Source organism: Lathamus discolor, chromosome Z, assembly GCF_037157495.1.
Source record: "Lathamus discolor isolate bLatDis1 chromosome Z, bLatDis1.hap1, whole genome shotgun sequence".
Lineage (NCBI taxonomy): Eukaryota > Metazoa > Chordata > Aves > Psittaciformes > Psittacidae > Lathamus > Lathamus discolor.
In genome coordinates this window covers 67,670,180-67,691,567 of record NC_088909.1, presented here as the reverse complement: position 1 = coordinate 67,691,567, position 21,388 = coordinate 67,670,180, and the positions used below count along the sequence as shown (strand labels likewise).

Sequence of the window (21,388 nt, the reverse complement as noted above, 5' to 3'; positions counted from 1 at the left end):
TTGTGTATAACAAAGGTTTTCTACTATTAGATCCTGCATTACTTTACTTCCTGTACTTGAAAACTTCGATGGGGATAAAAAAAAAAAGGAAGCAAGGTTTCTTGCAGTGATAACTTTAAAATTGATATGAGGGAATATGAACCATTTTCTGTTTTGAAAAGCATGTAATTTAATGGTGCGATGTGTGTTTGTTTATATATATTGTATGTACATACATTAATACTATTTTTTCCTTAATCTTACAATGTAGTAAAATTTTAAAGGATTTTTCTACAAATAAACTGTTGCTTGTTGCATCCGTGTCATTCGTATTCTGTATTTGAGAGGGACTGAAACTTATCTTTCCTTACAGTCTCTCAATCCTGGAGAGGCAGTGCCTGGCTTATGAAATTCTGGGAACCCTCTGTTTCACTTCAGGGGAATTTCTTAGAATGCAGGAGGAATATTTATTCATTTTTTACTGCAGAGGTGGTCCCTCTGCAGCAGAAGGATTTGCATTGTGGTTGAGAAATGGTAAGCCAAAGCTCTTTGCTACATAGCTTCTCCTTTGTGTTTTTCTGCAATGGAAACCAAAACAGCAGACATGAGTCTGTCATCAGGAAGCTTCGAGGGTATGCTGTGCTGCAAAGGGGAAGAACATTGCATTAGAGCCTGTGCTGCAGTATTAGTCCTTTACATTAAGGATCCCCTCATGATTGGGGTTGAATTAGATAATCTTAAGGTCCTTTCCAACCCTAACCATTCTACAATTCTATGACATGAGTGCTATGGCTACTTATTTAAACCCTCAGCATCACTCACTGATAGCTGCACAGTCTCAGTACAGCACTCTATGCAGGCAGCTGTGCACAATACGTCCTCCCTGTGTATGCTGCAAAGCAGTTGAATAGTAATTTCTTAAAATGATAGTTGTGATTTCCCACTGCCTTTCTTTCCATATTTTCTCTTGTTTCGTTAAATTCTTCCCCAGGCATCACTGGGCTCCTTTGTTAAACACTTCTTGAAGTGTTAGTCCTCAATGAGCAATGTAGTTAATGCCAGTACTAACCTGAGGTGTCTGTGCTCTGATATTCTCTGCCTCTAATGAACCGAGTTCAGTGTCTCCCACCAGTGCCCAAAGTTGCTCAGTGAAGAGCTCAGCTTTCCACAGGCTGTATTTGCTTAGGTCGTGTCATGGCCACCACCATGCCTCAACTTCCCTCTGTGAACACATTCAGCGCTTTTTTTTGGATTCTGGTGTGTGGAGGGGTCTTTCTCATCTCATAAGACTTTATAGTTTTCTTGCTGATTTATTTAGGCCTGTTTCTCAAGCATCAAATTTGGAGTTACCTTCACTGAGTCCATGTGACTGCAGACAAGTGGGACTTGCCATCACAAGCCTTTTCAGAGCAGAGACTACTCTCAGATGCCTTTCCAAAGCAGGGCTGTCAGTGGTGTCTGTTAGTTTAGAATTCAATTCACCACTGTACTGCTTGTGGTGGAGTGGCAAGATTTCGAGATACCAGGTAGCTCCTACCCTGCCTGCCTCCCGTGTTGCTTTATGCATGGTTGACTGACCAACGCTGATGCAACAGTCTTTTGCCCTTTTTCAGCATGTTCCTGACATGCAGAAAACAACAGCATGTTCCTGACAACTCTCTGCTTCCATTTACTGTAAAATACAGCCCTGGGAGTATAAATTACTTAGCAGATGCTGTGATGGATCCTTGAACAGCAGTCGCAGCCTATTGCATCGTTTACAGTTTTCATGGTAATAGGCTCAGGAAAGTGAATCACAGTCATAGGATAGCTTGGATTGCTTTCCTACAAGTCATGTGCTGCTGACAAAAAAAACTGTTGTCCTAAATAACAATAAAAAGGTCAGCAGGTTAGCAGAGTGATACAAGTGGGCATCCCTTCAGCTGCTTCACTTTTATTGATTGCCTGTTTTGCTTTGTGAATCCCACTAGGAGCAGAGCTTCATTCCGCAGTTTTTAGAACTGTGTTTAAAGTGCACTGAGCCTGCTTTACTGGTCACTTCAGAAATTGAGGGAATGCAGGTCTTTGCAAGATCAAAGCACTTTAGACATAAATGTACAGTATGTATAGTTTGTTCAAGGAACATGCTGAGTTCAGTTCCTGACAGTGAAATAAGTGAGCTGGATATTCTTCGGAGACTCTCTACCTTCCACTTCTTTCTGGCCTCAGCACAGAGCTTCTGAGACAGAACTTTGAAGATAAAGCAGATAAACCCAAACATTTCATTTTGTCTTCAAAATCCGTAATGCAGACAAACTCTCAAGTTTGCAACACAGTTACTCAAGGACAAGATGAATTGCAGATGGTCTTCCTGTTTAGAGAGGTGTGTTATGGCATCTGGACTCAAAACATTCTGAAGAAGGTGGTGACGGGGAAGAAGCAAACATTTTGCTGCAAAGCATTTTTCCAAGCTGAGTCTTTTCTCTCTGGCATGCAGCAGCATGCATAGGGTAGGAAAGTGCGCCATATTGCTGTTTGTATTGGGGTTTACTGCGTTTTTACTCTCTGTGGGAGTTCTGCTGCTGACCAGACTGGTAAATTTGTAAAGCCACAACAGGTAAGTGTCGACATGCAAATGATTTTAGGGTGGGACAAGAAGGGCTTCCAGAGGTGACCTTGGCTGGAGGTGAATATATATGATTCTTCTCGCCTGAAGATGATGTAAACTGGAGACAGCCGCAGGTTTTAGGATCCTTGTGATTCAAATGATTGACAAAGAGTTGTGAACTACAGGGATTTAGCGACTCCCAAATGTCAAAAGACTGACAGAGCCAGGAGGCTTAGAAAGGAGCCAGAACACAGTTTCCTAAATGGTGAGGTCTCTAGAGAGAGCAACAGTGAATCTGCTAGAGCTGGCTGTGCTGGAGCAAATTCCAGGACCTGAACATGTGCTGGCTGCATTGCCCACTCCAAGGAGAAGTTCCCTTTCAGTTCATTGCTTCCTTTTAAAACATGTGCCTCCATTTGATTCATACTGCTACTGCAGCTTGCCAATGAAAACGAGGAGTAATGCCTAAGTTGTAATTTAGTAAAGTAAGTAAATGAAGCTTTCTGTTGGCTGAAACCTCTCTTTAGGTCAGAGGAGATGAAGCAGTACAGTATCTTCTTTGAAGGTGGCCTGAAGGCACTATGTACAATATTAAAAATTATTTCTATTTGACTTTGTTTTTTAAATCACCAAAAATACTAAACATGACCAGAGATTCACGCCCACGTTTTTTCAGTCTTCGTCTGATTTGGAAGGGAAGGTAGTAGGTAGAAAAGAGGAAGATGCGTGAGATACAAAAGGGTTATAGTCAAGCCACTCAGACTTGCTTGAACTGTTTGGGTTTTCTCTGCACAGTTCATCTGACTGTGTATAGAAGAGGACTGCTGGTATTCCTGTGTGTGGCTACACCATTTATCATAACAAGCTTTACAGGAACAGTGGGGACAACAGCTAATGCTGCCACAGAGCCAGATGAGGATCTTGGTGGATGTTGACAGCCTGGGCCCATACTTCCTCCTCCTGCTGTGAAACATCATAGTACCTGCTGCAATAATGAAGGCGTTTCTAGCTTCTGTGTGTCCAGGTTCAGGAATATGCTGTTATACCTGCACAGGATCCAAAGAGTGCAGTTCGGTGAGGCATCTTTCCTGCTGACTCGGACACCGTTGCAGCTGAGCGTAAGTGACCTGGAGAAGCTTTGGGCCATCTGTGTTGAAGTACAGTCAGGATGCTTCTGCTGCATCTTGGCATCTAAGGCTGGGTTGGGGGGTTACCTGCCAAAGGTGGTGGAATTCATATGAGTGAGTAAAGGCTGGGTGAGACACTCACATGAGGTGCACAGGGTGGGGACGATAAAGTTCTGCTTTTCAAAATGTTGTCAAGGAAACATGGGAGAGAAGGGAGAACTCTTGCATTCCTGGAGTTAGACTGCTGATGCTGTTAAAGGATCGTGTGTGTGTATGACTTTCTGAGTCACCGTGCTTCATTTTCAGGCTGCTTTTTGGATGGCAAAATCCACTACTATAGCCTGCCCACAAAAAAAATATGTATTTGATTGTTACAGTGTGTTCTATTTCCCTTGGAAGTGAATCAGTCTCACTCGAACATCCCCTGTGCGGGAGTACTTACAAGCCAAAATGTATGTAGTAGAGTGAGTCAGCTGCACAGAGGGAATGCAGAGAGGAAGGGTCATCTGCTTGGAACATTACCATGGAAAACAGAGGGTACAGGTCTTGAATTTTGTGCTGAAGGTAGTATGTGAGTGCACATGAAAGCCGGTGCCAAACCCACGTAAGGTTCCTAAACCTATGGTATCTACCAGTTCTAAGGTACGTATCTGCAGAAGAAGCAGGAGATCTATTTTAGAGGCGTTTCCACCCATTAAAGGCTTTGACAGCTAAGATTATGTTCTCTGGTATATTTATACACAAGGAGATAAACCACCATCCCCTACAACTAGAACATTTTGAATCAAAATTTTCTACAGACCTCTGGGGATTGTGTTGGCAGCTTGAGAATGTTGTAGCAATTAGTCTGGAAACTGTGGAAGGGGCTGAGTCACCATAACCAAATTAGCATCAGATAGGATGGGCTGAATTTCCTCGGTTGCTCACAGTCGGAAGGAAATACAGCTTGCAGCTGTTAGACCTGGCAGTCAAGTGCCAGTAAGGGTGTCAAGGGAAGCTTTTGAGGAAGTGACGGGCAGTATCAGTCTGTTTATTGACGTTCAGAAAGAAGATGCATGAATGTATAAACTGATGGATTAACAGAGTTTCCATGTACGCTTCAGGAACTGAATCAAGGCCAAGAGCTCCGAAGTGCTCCTGGGAAGAGGATTTCCAGACCTTTTTATCCCAGGTAATGCTACCTGGCTGAGAAGCACTTCGCAAAGCAGTTGCTGCTGCCTTCTCAGGAAAATATGAAAAGGAACCTAATCTGCTGGTGTTGGCTTGGGTGTAGAGAACAGGTGTAAAGAATGAACAGAAAGCCATCAAATGACCTCCCCGGTTGCCATTCACTCTCCAAGGCCCAGTCTTTTCTATAATTAACAAAACAGAATACAATTTGGCGGAAGGTGAAGGAGTGTTAAGGGAAGACTCACTTTCCCAGCTGTGACTTAACACCATGCAGTTAACCCATTTCTTACTATCATGGCTAGAAAAGTTCTGTAGGAACTCCCATAGTCACTAAAGAAAAGCATGTCAGGGAGAAAGTCTGGCTTCTTCAGTAAGGATATTCAGTTATTTAAACACTGCAGTCTTCCATCCTAGTGCAGTAGTTTCACAACTCCCCTACCAGACCTGCCTTTCTGCTTTGAGTTACTCACTGCAGGAAGGAGTGTCATGTCACTTGTGCAAAATGCCGTCTGCAGCACCAGGTGAGTCAGGCATTGCACACAATAGCACCACAGGTCAAAGCAAATGGACATGGTGGCTGCTGTCCCTGGCCAGATAAATGTGACTGTCCCAGTGCCTCTCTCTACTGTCAGACCAATCACAGCCCTGACCCCAGGACATGTAGTATGGACGTGGTACCTCTGACTGTCCCATGGCTTTAGCTGCAAACACAAAATACCACATCCATTGATGAGAACAGAAGGGCAACTGTCTTATGTTTTTCTTTACAGTGTGATTGACATGAAGCATCTTTCACATTCCACCAGTGAGCTCAGGAACAGGGTTTGTAAGCACAAAGGCATCTTGCTAAACTGTGCTTTGACACTCATGTATTTGTATAAAGGTCAGTACCACTGCATAAAGAAGTATGGGGAACATTCCTGCTTCATTCAGCATTCGCTGGACTCCACTTTTTCATTCCCAGAAGTGAAGCCAATCTCTATGTAAGTGCCGGAAACCACTTGTTTTCAGCAAGTGTTTATAATCTCCACCTTTGGTCCCTGTTGGTTTTAGGATAGAGTTCAATGAATTCTCAAAAAAAAAAAAACAACCTTTTCTCTAACAGATAAGCATAACCTTTGATAGCAATTTTCTACTCATATGAGTTATTAATAGAGACTGCCACTGTTACTTTGGTAAGTGAAATAATATGCAGATTGTTTCAGTCATTAGAAGAATTAGTTTCAAAACATTTAATCCACTATCAATCTAGAGCCACAATTCCCTGTTATGCTTTTACATACTAACTGCCACAGCAGTCATGACTTCTGTATGCCTCTGCATAACAGAAATGAATGAAGACTACTCTCCCTGACAGGTATTTAGTAGATCTGTGCATACACAGTAAGCATGAAACTTGTGGTTCCTTCTACAGGTGGTTAGACTTACGAGGACCACTTATGCCACTGGAACCTTATTCTTAATACCAGCCAGGCCCAGAGCCACACTTTGCATAAGCTGAAGCTAATTTCCATTTGAAGCTTGGAGGAAGTGACCTGCAGACCTGGTCTCACTTCTGCTCAGGACTATCGGGGTTACATTTCTCTGCCTACCCTTTTACTTCTGTTATCTGCCCACAACTCCGCATGTTTATCCAGCCTGAGGTGAGCCTCAAGAAGTGGGCCAGCAGTGCTGATGATTTTTTTGAGGAGTTCTAAGTTCAAGTGCATGTAAGGTCATTTCAGTTGCAACAAAAATCTGGTTTTACGTTCTTTCTGCAGCTTCCAGTTAAAAAAATAAATAAATCTGCCAAGTCACTTCTCTTTTTCAAATCTAAATTTGATTTGAAATGCAATGAAGTCTGGAAAGCCTTTAGTATAATTGATTTGGGCTATGTTCTGAAACACGACTGTTAAGAAATCAGGTTGGATTTGCTCATTGGAGACATCATCCAAGACTGCTTTCTTTTGCTCCAAGCAGGAGTCCAACTTCTCTCTCCTCTGCTTGGCAGAAGTGTGTTTCTGCTTGGTTTCCTGTGTTTTCCCAACAGAAGACTCTGTACCATGGGCCAGAGAGCAATTCCCAGCACTTACAAATCCCAGATGTACTGTGTCACTTCTGCAATTCAGACAAGGCCTCCATTAGCAGAAGCTACCCAGAACAGTGGCTTCTTGGCATGCTCTGTTGCCATCAGGCAGGGTGTGGTGCTAGGTTATTAAACTGCCCCTGCCACTTAGTTCTCATCTGACACATGCTTAATTGTGAGGATGTCCTTCCTCTTGTTAGTGTTTGAATCAGTCCAACTGTTGATGAGAGATACTGTCCAAATCATGCTACTGTAAGAATTTACAGCCATGGCCATAGTATTATTGTAGAGCCAGGTTAAGACTCTCAAATGTTGTCTCCTCACATTTCCCAGCATTAGCCAGGAATGGCACAATCATATTCCTGATGAGCAGAGATACAGTAGCTGATGTGGCCAAGGGACTTCTACTGGACTGCCCTAAGAAGAGATGAGGACTACAGTGTAAACCATAAGTGAGAAAAGTTATTCAAGTGTCCTCTGTCATCTCTGGCCATTTCTATAAATTATATGAAAGGGGGCTGGTGATGAAAGTAGAATGGGAATGTGAAAAATAAGGAAATGTGTGAAATCAGTGGCTCCTCGACCTTGCCAAATGGTTGAGTATGTTATGTACTAGTAGCTGTTGATCAAAGCTGCAGGGTTCAGATGTCAAGGACTGAAACTAGAGACTAGGGTCAAAAACAGGTTCATGCTTTTGTATGAGGAACAAATTTCACAAGCTATCTGCCTTTGCTGTAACACAAATAACTACAGTCCTTATTTCTGACTTTTAGCTCATTGGGGCACCAAATTTCAGGGATAGTTTCAAATCTGGGAAGCCAGATGTGCTCCTCCTAATCTCTGCTACCTGAAGCCTATCTCTGCAATCCTGCTCTGAGAAGCCAATTAAACAAAATGTTTTGGGGAGCAGGAATGGAATAAGCAAGTGTTGAGAACATTGAAATAGCCAGACTAGAGAACATACTGATGGCATTCACCTTTCGAAACATCTGAACTGCTTTCTGTAGGGAGCACAGACAATTTTAAATGTGGGCAGGAAGCAATGATGACAAATCCCCTGCGTTACTCCCTGTCCTGCAGTGTCCTGAAAGAGGGAGGCCCTGGTTCACTTGTAGTCCTGGTAAACAAGGCACCTGGGAAATAAGATTAATGGCTCTTTCTAAAGCCAGACCATGTTCTAGTATGGGTTCCTGGAGAGTTCTGTACATGCAGTTCTGGCAGAGCCCGTTTACATCGATTGCAAGAGGGAGTCTAATTCTGCTAGCTTAGTGAGTGCTGTGTTCATCTTTAAACTCTCTTGGAAAAGCAGCATGGTAGAGCTTAGTGGGAAACAGTAAACAAAGCTTAGCATGCAGCAGCTAATGTAGCTACCTTCAGAGCAAAGAGGAGCAGGTGCTGTTCTGGCCAGTAGCCACAGTTCGAAGCCTTACTGCATACGTTTCGGTCAGGAGACTGCTGGCAACTGATCAGCGGATTTGTCCAAGGCTGACGTCTCTTATTTGAAGGGTAGCTGGCGTGCATGTGAGTTTATAACTACACTCAGGACAGCTGATGGGGGCTAGATACCTTGCTGCAGTAACATCTGGGTTTTGACATTTTGCTTTTTCTTCTTTTTATCTTTAATCCAGAGCATTTTCACAACAATGTCAGGAGATAGATAGATAGTTTGTGTAAGAGTGGGTGAATTTGATGCTGGCTGGTCTAAATTCCTGCTCAGCTTGACACAGAAGAGACTTTAACCAAGTTCTGCCGTATCTCAGGTCTTGAAACCGTAAGACTTATGGTGGATTTGCCCAAGTACCTTAGGGTAAACTAAAGGTGTGTTGCACTGAAGGGGGAAGTCCTGTCTTCACCCTTGCTTTGCCATCTTTTGGGCTCTTACCTGGCATGCCCAGCCAATTTGGCTCACTGATACACCGGGAAGCTATCACTTTGTTTTGAAGGCTTTGTCTGCAGTCTGATGAGCTTGCTGCCACAGCTTAGAGCAGGAATGAGAGTCAACAGGACAGGGAAGGGCCAGAATGCCTTTTTCTTAGGAGTAATGCTGGTTCAAATCAGCCTAAGCTGCTTGGTAAACCACACCCAGAAATAGTTTAAAACCCTACAAAGGTTTGACTTCAGTATTTGTTTTAGCTAACACATCATTTCTACAAGCTCTGGTAAAACTGTCCAGATGCCAGTGGCTCTTGGCTGAAAAGACGTTTTAAAGAGATCACAGTAAACTACAACAGTCCTCTACCCACTTCTAGGGAAACAGCAGCTATCCCAGAAACACTGGAAAGTGTGAGATGGTAGAGCCTGTACCCTGCGGGATGGTTAACCAGGAAAGCTAGCCCTGAGCATCAATTACATCTGCTCCACTGTGGAGGAGAGGGCAGCATGGCAAATACGCCCCTGTGGGATTCAGCTCTCCTGACTCACGGCCATCCCTGAAGTACTAGGAATAGCAATTTGTTTTGCTCCCATTAGCAAATTAAGAGTGACATCCACAGACCTTTCCTTCTCTCCTCACGCTCTGTTTGGGTACAGCTAATTCTGGTCCATCTGGTGATGAAGGAAAGGTTAGTACTGAAGCAAAGATAAGGGAGTTTGCTCCTCCTGCCTGTGGCACAGGATTCCTGTGGCATTGCTGAAGTTGCACAGTCCCTCCTTGACTCAGCCCTCTGCAGTGCACAGGCAGATAATAGTACCTCCCTGACTGCGAGGGCTAGACTGAGGCTCAGCACAGGGAGTGTTTCTAAAACTGACAGAAGTCTCAGTGCCACAGGAGCGCTACACCTTCACATTGCTTTGCTAGACTTCCTAGAGAGTACAGGGCATGTTGTGGTCCTACAGCACTGTCACAGAGATGCAGATGTGGGCTTTACATGCTGTAACAAAAGAAAACATTAGCTGGAGATGTGGATCAGAAGACACAGAACACGAAGAAGAAATACAGTGCTACTTATGATTAAACATTTCTGAGTAAAGCTCATCTGTGTGTCATTTGACCCCTTTAATCTCTTTTAGGTATTTTTAGCCTATTGGCATTTGGATTTGTTACTTTCAGTCAGAAAAGAATGGGGAAAGCCCCTGATTTTACAACCGCTGCTGTAAATGCTTCTTAAGTCAACATAATGGGCAAATGGAATTAAAAATCAAAGTACTGTTACAAAGCAAGGTTTGCTCTTCCGTTGCTTGCACATCAAATATTACTGATGGTTTCAAGACCTCAGTCTAGATCACTGCCTGGGAAAGCATTAAAAAACCAAACCAACAAACCTTACTGATTCGTAAGTGAATCAGAAAGCATCTTTCCAAGTATTTTAACAAACCCTGATGCATGTAAAGGATGCTCTGTGATCCCCATTAATTTAGGAGGGCTTTGGGAATCTGTATTTGAATTTTTTCCTCTTCACCTATAAAGCAAATGTAAATAAGCAGGAAGGACTGGGCTGTGCTGTGGGGAAAAACTGTTAAGTTTAGGACAAGCAAGGGATGTGTCATCACTTCAGGGGTAGGTAACACTGGCTTTCACACACCCACTTCCAAAGTGCAAAGGTATGACTTTTGCCTTTTCAGCAGTAAAAAAAATACACTGGCTAGGATCTGAAAAACATTTGCATTGACTTAGAAGACAGAAAGTCATTTTCCCTGTCTGAAATGGAAATGAAAAGAAACAAAAATTTCTTCAAGTGAAAAATTAAAAGGCAGGTGAGAAGGGCAAAATGTCAGCAAGCAAGTTTCCCACAGGGAACAGTTCTTCCAGGCTTTTGGTTAAGCATTTGTCTATTTGAACAAACTTCTTTTTTCTTTCTTTTCTTTTAGGTGTTTTTTTGGGGTTTTGGGGTTGGTTTTTTTGTTTGTTTGTTTGTTTGTTTGTTTGTGGGTTTTTTTGTCCCTAAGTGTTAAAGGGTGTTTTGTTCAAACTGTTCAAAACTAGCCCTTGAGTGGCTGAGTAAAGAAAAAAACAACAGAACAAGCGTAGTGCTAAACAGAGGAGTCATCCAATCGGCCTGTGTGAAAATTCTTCACAGTACACATTGAAGTATTTTAAGCACTGGTAGGAAAAAACACCGAATACCCTTGCAATCTGAACTAAGAAGCCTGTATTTTGAAGATTTTGTTGGAAGCAAAGATATTCTTGGAGAAAATAATCTATGGGCACTTTCTTTCCTTATCTTATTTTCCCCCTGTAAGATAGACAGTGGCCAGCCTTTTTCACTAAGTATTTATCAATAGTTTTAGTGCAGGAGTGGGACTGCAGTCCCACGTTCTGAAACCTCTGTGCTATGTTTCTGTAAAGAAACAGGAACCTGCCATTTTGATTCCCCCAGAAGAGATGTTTTTCCAGTGTCATCATATGCAGCTTCCAAAGGTGGCCACTGGAATTTGATGAGCTTCTAAAAGTAGATACCCAAACTGCCTTCTGACAGCATCAACAACCAGATGTACAAAGTGTTGACCAGCTCTAACCTCTTCCTGGCTATATCAGTTTGCTTATCAGCAGCATTGAGAGAATAACGTGTGTCTCAGTAAGTACTGCCATTAAGGGGGCTACCAGTAGGTGTCTGGAGCTGGCAGACAGAGAGGCAGACGCTGTAACTGGCAATCTAGCATAGACACAGATAAGAAAGTTCAGACTTGTCAACATGGAGGAACAGGGGGTGGGAGGGTGGTATGGGGCTTTCTGAGGGCATCCTCAGAGAACTCTAATGTGGTATGATACACGCCAGCTAAGAGATCCTCGTAATTACAATTACTGCATAGAAGAGAGATTGCAAGGGAATACAGAGAGATGCAACTGTGCAAACCCCTGTTTGTCATGTCAGTTATAAGCAAGCTGCACCTTGTGGTGGAAATATACTCCAGGCACTTCTCAAACAAGCTGTACTCTAAGTTAGTGCAGTCCAAGATCCAAGACCAGCTTCAGTGCTTGCTTTCTCATTCTCAAACATTAGAACAGTATTTGATGCCGCTTCTATCCTAAAAGCCATCCAGACTAAAACTCCAGGTGCTGCACTTCAGTATGAATCATAGCATAAATATCACCACAGTCACTGCTCATCACAAACAGGTTTATTTCAAAATGATCATTGCAACATGCCTCCTTTGTTTGGCTGTTTTACAATCCTTCCTCAACTCCTGTCAGCACACTTACCGCTGGGAGGTGAAAGAGATGGTCTTTTTTCACCCCCCATCACCCTTGGAGGTACGAGCTGCTCAATTCACCTCTAAAACGAGGTGAGGGGTCTCTCACTTGACCATTCTCTAAGATAAACAAACGTGGTGATTTCACAGAGTCAGGGTTTTTTGCAAAATAACCACATATCTGTTGCATCCGATTTCCTGTACAGCCTGTGTGCGATGCATTCTGGTAGAATATGGGGAGGTATTTGGTGTGGGGAGACAGTCAAGTACCCTGTTGCACTGGCTTAAGTCTCTGCCTGGGGACACTGTGTTGCACAATCACCAAACCACAGAGTACAACGTGCCCGGACCCAATCTCCTTCCCTCACTCCATGTCCATGTGTGCAGGGACTCCTGTAGAGATACAAGAAGACATTGCAGTGTATAGCTCTGTGCCTGAACAGGAGGGACATATCTCTCATCAGTGAACCTATAGTCATCCCAGGGCCCCTTTGCAACATAATGCCTTCAGGTTATCTGCCAGTCAGGGTAAGAATCCAATAAACAAGGGCACAAATCAAAAAACAATGTTGTGACCTATTTAATGGGAAAAGGACTATGTCGACCCAAGCTACTGGCAAAACTTGTTTAATTGCTATAGCTGCTAGCCAAGTAAGTCATGTGTGGACACATGCGTTTGAAGTCACCACGCTAGCAGGGCCCCTGCAAAATACACTTAAATATCTCTAAATATTTGGCTGGATGGGAATGTAATTAAGCACATGCTACTTCTGCAGCAGAAAAAGAGCCTAGGAATTGTTTCATCATTCAAAGGGAAAACGTAACGCCTTTCTCTGTCCAGCAGTTTGGCTGCTGCACCCACCCATATTAGTGAGTGTGAATTTACCTTGTTCTGCTCAGGCTCCATGTGGAAGAAGGCCTTCCATGGAAGGGAGGTGGATCATCCTCCACACCATTTTCTGTTTCCTGCCATCCTTTCAGTTACCCTTTCTATGCAGATAGATAGCTGGGCTTTTCTGTCATGGTAAACAACTAGAGAAGAAGGAAAGAAAGAGTTTGCATGGATATTTACAGCACAGGGGATAGATTTTTTAGTCAAAGGCAGGGGGAGGGCATGCAAGAAGGGAAATCACACACATCCATTCAAGCCTCAGGAAGCTCAGAAGAAATCAAGTTCTTCAAGTGGCAGTAGAAAACCAGAAAACCCTACAGAAGCTGTCAGACCAGAAAGCATATAAAGCAAGGTTCAAAGACAAGAGAAAAGAAGACTGTAACAAAGGTCTATGTAAAACAGCAGCTATGATCTTCTGCTCTCACCCTGCCAGTTTCCATGTACAAGTAATGTGAGTGACTGCTAACCTCGTGTGTTGCTCCATCAACACTGCCTAAAGAAAGTGTTCAGCTCATGGTCAGAGCCTTCTCCTTCCCACATGCAAGTCCAAATAACTTCTGAAGAAAAAAAAAAAGGAGGGTTTGGAAGAGAAAGAGAACCATCCCTTTAGCACGGAACACACTGTGCACAAAAAGCAACACTACCAGCATCGATTCTTCATATTCAAGCACTCAGTCTGGACAGAGATGTATACAGCTATGAAATATGACTGTAACAGTTGTACAGGTTGGAACAAACTACTAATGATCCTCATACTCTGCACTCCAGAGAGTAACACCTGCAAAAACTGCCGCACGAACCTCACAGCAGTTTTGGGGCAGGGAGAGAATTTACTCTCAGTTCCACCTGGGCTCCGCAACATACTAGCTGCTTATACAATTCTTAGATAGTTGCTGATTTCTCAAGTTAGGTGTCAAAAATATCAGGTTACTCTCCATTTAGTCTTACGAGAAATATGATCTTCAATTGTACACTCTTCAAAACACACTTTGTTCAGTAAGACTGCTATGTGTGCCCTATAATTATTTATCTTTTATCTTACAGTCTTCATGAAATCCAATGGTGAGAAAAAAATTGAGTTAACAAAAGACTTAGTGTTACTGGGTATTCCCTGAGTAAAAATAATTAATTTTGCACTCTCACTGAAGCAGACAGCTTAGATGGTTAGGGATCAGCTCTGCAAACATTTAAAAGCGTCTTAAGTTTATTCAGGTGAGTGAATTCGCAGAATTACATGAAACCATCCCTGTGGATAATATTACATGGCATGGTTTTTCGCTGTCTTCACAACTGGGGTGGCCTGGAGGTTCCTTACACGTGTTTTAGAAGTGGCATCTATAGAAAAGGGGAAGGGCTCTATTTTTAAAATGTGTATTAAATAATGGATACTTCGTGCAATATGTTGAGATTTAGTGCTTATCCTTTCAGTCTAATTGCTTTTCTAAGATGTTTGGTTAGAAAAATTATTGATGTTTATTACCATTGTTGGCTTCTGCTACCAGAAATCTGTCGCATCATACTCAGCAGTTCCAAGGTGTTCAATCTTTACAATGATTTCACTTACCCCAAAAGACTTTACACAAGCAAAACCAGAGAAGTCAAACAGAAAAACAAAACTCATCCTGCCTTTGCCTCCTCATCTGTCTGTGGTCTGCCTGCTTACAGTGCAAAGGCTTGGTCTCCCTACCCAAGGATACTGCACTGCCCTTTCACTTCAGCACAAGAAATGTAACAAAAGAATTGTAGGTAGGAATGTGCTCTCACTTGCTCTTCATAGCTAAGATTCATCATTTCAAGAATATGTTTGTCTATCTTCAGTAGTGACACAGAGGTAGCTATAGGATCTTCTACAAGTAAATAAAAGAACCAGCTGTGGTGACAGCTGAGGAACATTGACGGCAGAAAAGTGTTGGGAGGGCAAAATCTACGAATTCTCATTATTGTTGGATCTCTCTTTTGTCTCCAGCTGCTCCTTTCCTCTTTGTACCTATTCCCATCTCTGCTGAGCAAGAGAGAGCTATGCAGGAGAGACAGTCCAGAGCTGAACCTGCGCAAGCTAAGGAACACCATCAGCTGACAGGCACTGCCATGTGGAAGCTGTGGTCTACCTGGCTTTCCCACAGTGGTGGCTCTGGTTTGGTCTGGTTTGTATGTCTTCTCTCCTACTAAACTGCTGCCTTCCAGGCAAGTTGGAGACTTCTCCCTTTCACACCCGACCTGCAGTGGCCAATGTGCTCAAAAGATACAGGAGGAGGAAGATAGACACATGGATGATGTGATGCCCTAGGTCTTATATTCTTAGGGTAAAAAAAAACCCAGAAGGTATTGATGGTCTGACTAAGGGAGGGCAAGTGTGTTTTTTTCTGCATTGCACAGCTAGCAAAACTCTTACTGCCACTCTGAATTCAGCCTGCGTAAGGATGTGTTTCGCTATGATTCACACAAAACTGAGTATTTTCATGTCTTTCCGAAACAGTAAAATGGAAAAAAATAGTTGCGCTGACTTTCTGCCTGCACTCCCTGTTTATAAGAAGCTGCTGCTTTGTGGCATGCTTAGTAATATAGTGAGAAAAACACTTGGGGTTAGTAAATTTAAAAAGCTGATTGGGAAGTGTGAGGTAAACCTGACTGTTCCCAGAACCAGTGGGAGGGAGGAACAGAGTGAAAACACAGGGGAAAACAACAGGCAACAGGCAGATGACATTTGTGTACCCACGTATGCAGGTACATAATTCCAAGTAAGTACCCAAAGGTGAGAAGAACGTCATTCAGGGACCTGAGGATAAAACTTTTCTCTTATGATATATCTCACCTACTTAGCATTCATAAAGAGCCACCCACAGCACCACTATCTGCAGTCTTATCAGAAAAAAAAAAACCACTGCACATGCAGCTGGGTTTCTATGAATATACCTTTGCTGTAGTATGTGAGAACAAGTAACCAGCATCTTCCTGAATTCCTCTGCTTGAGGAGGAGAACTCCAACAACTCAGTCAAGACCTCACTAGATCATGATGTTTCCAGTCTGTTGTTTTCTGCTCCAGGCCTGTAGTGAGTTCAGGCTGCATAACCTGATGAAATACAAACATAGGTGATGAATTCTTGTAGTATTCCCAGTGCTGTGCATGAAACAAATGGTTCTGGGCCTTTTTCAAAGAATGCACTAACAAACATTGTATCTTAGAAGAAAGAAATAAATAAAAGAAAATGGAAAGAAAAAAAAAAAAGAAGAAAAAAAGAAAAATAATCTAGAGAATCTGCTTTCATCTTCCACCCCTAAAGATTAGGCAGCACTGCAGTGACACATACACTGATTTGTTAGCCCAAGTAATTTGTTTTCCTCAGCCAGGCTTTAGCCAGGAAAATATATAGGAAAGCATCCTGACAGCTATGTGGAGATTTCACAGAGACAGCAGTCCCAGATTATTTTCAGGATTGATCTCCCACTCCCTCACAAGACTCACCTAAGGGTAAAACATTGTTAGTTAATGTTTGTGGAAGAGGAAGGCATTCAATCAAAGCAAAGTATCGCAATAAGTATTGATACCATGACAGTGAGTATTTTATTATCTCCTTTTCATTTTGTTCTGATTATCTTCACTCAAGATCTAGTTGAAAACCTACAATGGGCATTAACACGGTATCAAGGGCAGCTGCTGCCTTCAGCTTCTCTCAAAGGATAGTGATAAGGTTAGGCTGACACTTAATGAAAACACTTTTTACAAAGTGAATGGTCTTGCTGATACAAGTTGGGTGAAGAAGGGAGGATGAGCTTACTTTTGCTCTTTTTTGTTTTGAAAAAAAATGAGGGATGAAAGAGCACTGTAAAGGACAATGAACTGACCTGATGGGTGGAAAAGAAAAAGCCAGGGAAAACATTGAGAAATCTCACATATTCTACTCAGGCCAACTATCAGTCACTTCTGGCAACTCTGCCCTTTGTCTTCATTTTCACTCTGCATGAGGAGTCATAAGCACCCAGCTTTTGTCACATGAGAAAAGGTTAAGAGAAAGACCACTGGCGGCAGAGAGGCCAGCAGCTGAGGAAGTGGACTTCAACCTTGAGTTTACTCCTGCAGAAGCAAACAACCTCGGTGGCACTGGGTTTGTATGGGATTACCTGCAAGGTAGAAAATTCTCCTGAAGTCCAGGTAAAAAGGGCGCAGCCAGAGCTAAAACATGCAAACATATCTATGGTAGCTATTCTGGTATCACTTACAAACAAGTGCATATTGATTCCTGTTTAAAAGCAAACATGGAAAGCCAGCCAGTTGTCTGAATCTTCTAAATTATTTTTAAAGAAAATTCTTTTTTTGATAGCTCATTAGAAATTGATTTAATGTTTTCAGTCTACTTCAGACAAAACAGGCAAGTGAAGACTTGAATACCTGACAATGGGCTATGTTTTATACAAAGTTTTTAAACACAACTACATCAGAAGGAGGTATGGGCTAGTCTCAGCTGGATTCTGCCACATTTGCTTGGCTTGTCTTCCAGTGAGAAGTAAAGAGGAAAGAAGTTTTCTACATGGAATTAGAAACCTTTCTAGCTAGCTCAACCAAGTCTGATACAGTATTTGATAAGAGAATTCTGCAGTTTTAGCTTCAACTATGACTTCAAGGGGAGGAATTTTTAATACTATTAAGAAGGAATGTTTTAATTTAAATTATTGTAGTACACTAAATCCAGTACATCACTAAAGCATGTTTTTCCAGGACTAGTTTACCCCTCTTTCTAGGCATGTTCACATACATTCCACGATTGGTTTAGGACACTACAAATTCAGCCTACTGAACAATAAATGAAACAGCATGTGTGATGCTATATTTGAGTTACTGAGGGCCTGTGTAAACTTGGATTGAAACCTGCAGCAAGGAAAGCCTCTGTCAGCAAAGATGGTAGCTGGAGCACCCTGCATTCACCCAGGCAAACTTAATTCCCATGACACAGAGAGGGGATATAGATAGTGGATCCTATGCCCCCCAGCATGGCTGCTCCAACTTGTGCCAACTAAAGAAAGCTGAAAAGAAACCCAAACTCTTCTCCCTCAAACACAGGCTGCGTTTTGAACAGTTATTTTTTCAGTGAAACACAAAATCCTGAAAAAAAAAAAAGTTAACTGGGACTGGGGGGAGAAAGCAGCCAGTGCTGTGTTTGGATTGCAGTGTGTGCTTAGCTGTCTGCTCTTCATGCTAATGGGAAGTGTTTGGGATGCTAGCAGGGGCAGGGGAGCAGAAGGCAACTCTGGCATGCAGCATTGTGACAGACCCTGGGCAAAGAGGCTTCATCACCACCTTTCCAGTACTGGGCAAAATTCAGATTTTTGAATGAAATCATGGGTATTGTAGGTAACGAGCTGGTTGCAAGCCAGTATGTGAAGTACCTGATTTGGTTGCTACCTGAAACTCTTACTTACAACAATACTGCTTAGGGAGGGAGGAATCTGCAAGTAAAGGATGCTGACATGTGAATGATACGGCTTGGATCTGAGCAGGCCCAAATATTAGGCAGCTGGGCCACAGTCCAGCATAGTTGTATGCTACCATAGGCACTACAGTGACCACCACATGCCAGTCCCCTTTTCTAGCACTGTATGATCACACACAAAAAGACTGCCTACCATAAGAGAAGAGGAAGACTCTGGTGACAGGGATGAGAAGTAATCATACAAATATTGTGTCTCACTGTGCCCTTCTGCAAGCCTAAGGGTAAAGTCTAGCAAACTCCCTATGGATGTTCCCATATGGAGCAAGAGGAAATTGCATGAGTTTATAAATTACATAAGCTTATAGCTGCCATGAGACAAGTCAGAGACACAATATTCAGCTCTGCAGCTGCTGCACTATGTATGGCCTTTTCACGGAGTCATCACAACACTGCCACGATGTGAAATGTGTTCTAAAAATATCTTGTTTCATGCTGGCCACTGACAAAACCAGCTTCATCTTGCATCCTCTTGCGCACACTCACTTTCAGTCCCCATAAGCAACCAGCACAAAGTCTTTCTCCTTCTGCTGTGCTGTCATGATGCTTTGGGATGTACATTTAGGATGCTCCATGGTTCCAGGGTAATCAAAGAGAGATCAAAAGAAACTACTGATAGTGAGACAAATCGAATCAAGCAGGTCCTTGGCCACCAGAAAGGTCATATAAATGACCTGGTGCAGTGTGTGTCTGCAACAGTGATTAAACTGTTACTATAATATTTGAAATAATTATGTAAATCTGACAGCAAATGCCAGCATGCTGGTGTTCAATGGGCTGAGTATGCTTCAAGTGGTCCTCAAGAGACAGGGAAGGCAATGCTTATTGCACTGATTTATATCACATCTGTTCGCACTCCCAAAATGAGCTACACCTTGCATTTATTCTGATTAACTGAAGAGAGGAAAAAGATGAATTATGATTTACCATGGCTTCTTTTTGCCTATAAAGTGGGAATAGCAGCAGTTGTGAGTCACCACTGCTCTCACACAAAAAGCACATGCACTGGTCTCTCTTTCCTCTTACCTGATTTTCAGGAAAACAAACTTTAAACCAGTACTGGATTGTTTCAATTACCTCCCTCCTCTTCTGCAAGCAGCTTTTGTTTAACCTTCCCTCACATGATCTGTTAATGAAGCCCAGCCTGTAACTTTTCAGTTTAAAAATAATTCCTCACATCATTCACAGTCTCTAACCTTATCATGGGAAATGCTTTCCAGCATGTCAGCTTGCCCTTTAGACACCAATGCTCCAAGAACAACAGGACACAGACAGATCTTTCCTTCGTGCTCTGTAACTGTTTACAACACCTTGCAGAAGCACAAACATTGCACTCAAGCAAGACTTAACACCCCTCTGAACTTAATTACTGCTTGCATTTCAAAACAGAAATGTTGGATCATTATTTGTTTAAATCAAAATGTAATTTCAAACATTAAACAGTATAAGAAATACTCCCCAAAGCCTTCTTTGAATTCTGTTAAAATGTCTTCACTGTGATCTCTACAGGAGAGATAGGCAGTAAAAAATAGATCTCGGTCAGAGAAACTTTACAATACAGACAAGATTTGAAACTTCAAACTTGTTACAATAAAATTCTAAATTAAGAGAGTCAGAAAATAGTTAACTACTTCTGTGTAAAAATTGAAAAAAGTATCCTTTTTAGTATGGGGGGGGGAACCCCAATGCCCTTTAAATTTTAGAGAAAACATGGAAATAATTCTGTATTTATGAACTTCTGCATAAGCAATTTAATATGATACTTTCTCATATGTTGCCACTATTCCCCCGTTAGCTTTTAAAATCACAAGTCTCCCAAAACTCAGAAATGATTACCCACCAGAAATCAGGAGAACACACTGAGTAAAGACTGAGGAATTGATCAGACTGAGGTTTGACATTTTAGAGTACGTGAGCTATACCATGGTCAAATATTCAAAGCTGACTTCAAATATGACTCAATATTTAGCCTCTCTAAACAAAATACAAGTTAAGGTTAAGTGAAAAGAAAGCAAACCAACTCATATTTCCACCCACACAAAAATAACTTAATCAGAAAATCTCACAGGAAAATTATACTGCTTGGGGAAATTCTACCCCAAGCAGTGGTGATAGTAGGACCCCCACCCCTTCTTTCTTGCAAGGCAAGCAATTCCTTGCATCATTCCCCAACTCTTGTGACCAGGTAAGACATTGAGATGCAAATGAAGTCGCTTTTGCCTTGTGGGCCAGCAGAGAAGCTGGAATGCAGTTTCTTATCTGGCACTTGGGTGAGGAAATGATGATTCTGGGAGATCACAAGACTGCTGAAAACAAAGAGGTGTTTCAAAGGGGTTGTGTCATTGTGTCTCAGCCATCTCCCAGGTCTTCAGAAAATTCATGGAACCCTATCTATGTTCCCTTGAAGCACATGTTGCTTCTTTTTCTAACCTAATAATGATGCAACTAACTTCATTATGGGTGCTATAGCTGAAGCACAGTTTGAATCTGACTTTTTACAAGACAGAATCCAAAACAAAGATTCTTAAGTGGGTGCTTATGAATGCTATTAATTCCAGAGGGATATTATAAACTCCAGACCCACCTCAGATCTTTGGTGAGGAATGCTCATGTTGGGGAGGAAGGCTGCTTACTTTGCATGGAGCTCTAAGGAAGAAGAGAAACTCTTCATGCTTTTTAGTAGCCTTTTTACCAGGCCGTATTCAAATCAAGTTACATAAAAAAAATGGCACTAAAAATAACTATTAAAGTGAGTAGTATTTCTTAAGATGGCACAAGGATATCTGTTCTATAATTATCTTCCCACATCCACCTAGCTTTCTGAAATAGTCACTCTGGTATTGGAAACTTACTGTGCTTTCTTCTGTAAGAAGAATCTTTACCATAAAATAAAAGAAAAAACATGATTATTTTTCTGAAACTTTCTATGACCTCATGTTTTGAAGTTTCTTTTT

General features: G+C 42.1%; 1 long non-coding RNA gene across 1 annotated transcript; it reads right to left on the bottom strand.

Annotated features, from left to right (window-relative positions):
- Window positions 1–11,971: 11,971 nt before the first annotated feature.
- On the bottom strand, window positions 11,972–13,502 carry LOC136004964 (uncharacterized). Its single transcript, XR_010608632.1, has 3 exons — window positions 13,418–13,502; window positions 12,945–13,090; window positions 11,972–12,451 (listed from the first exon to the last, which is right to left on the bottom strand). It is a non-coding gene; the product is annotated as an uncharacterized LOC136004964 (long non-coding RNA).
- Window positions 13,503–21,388: the final 7,886 nt, after the last annotated feature.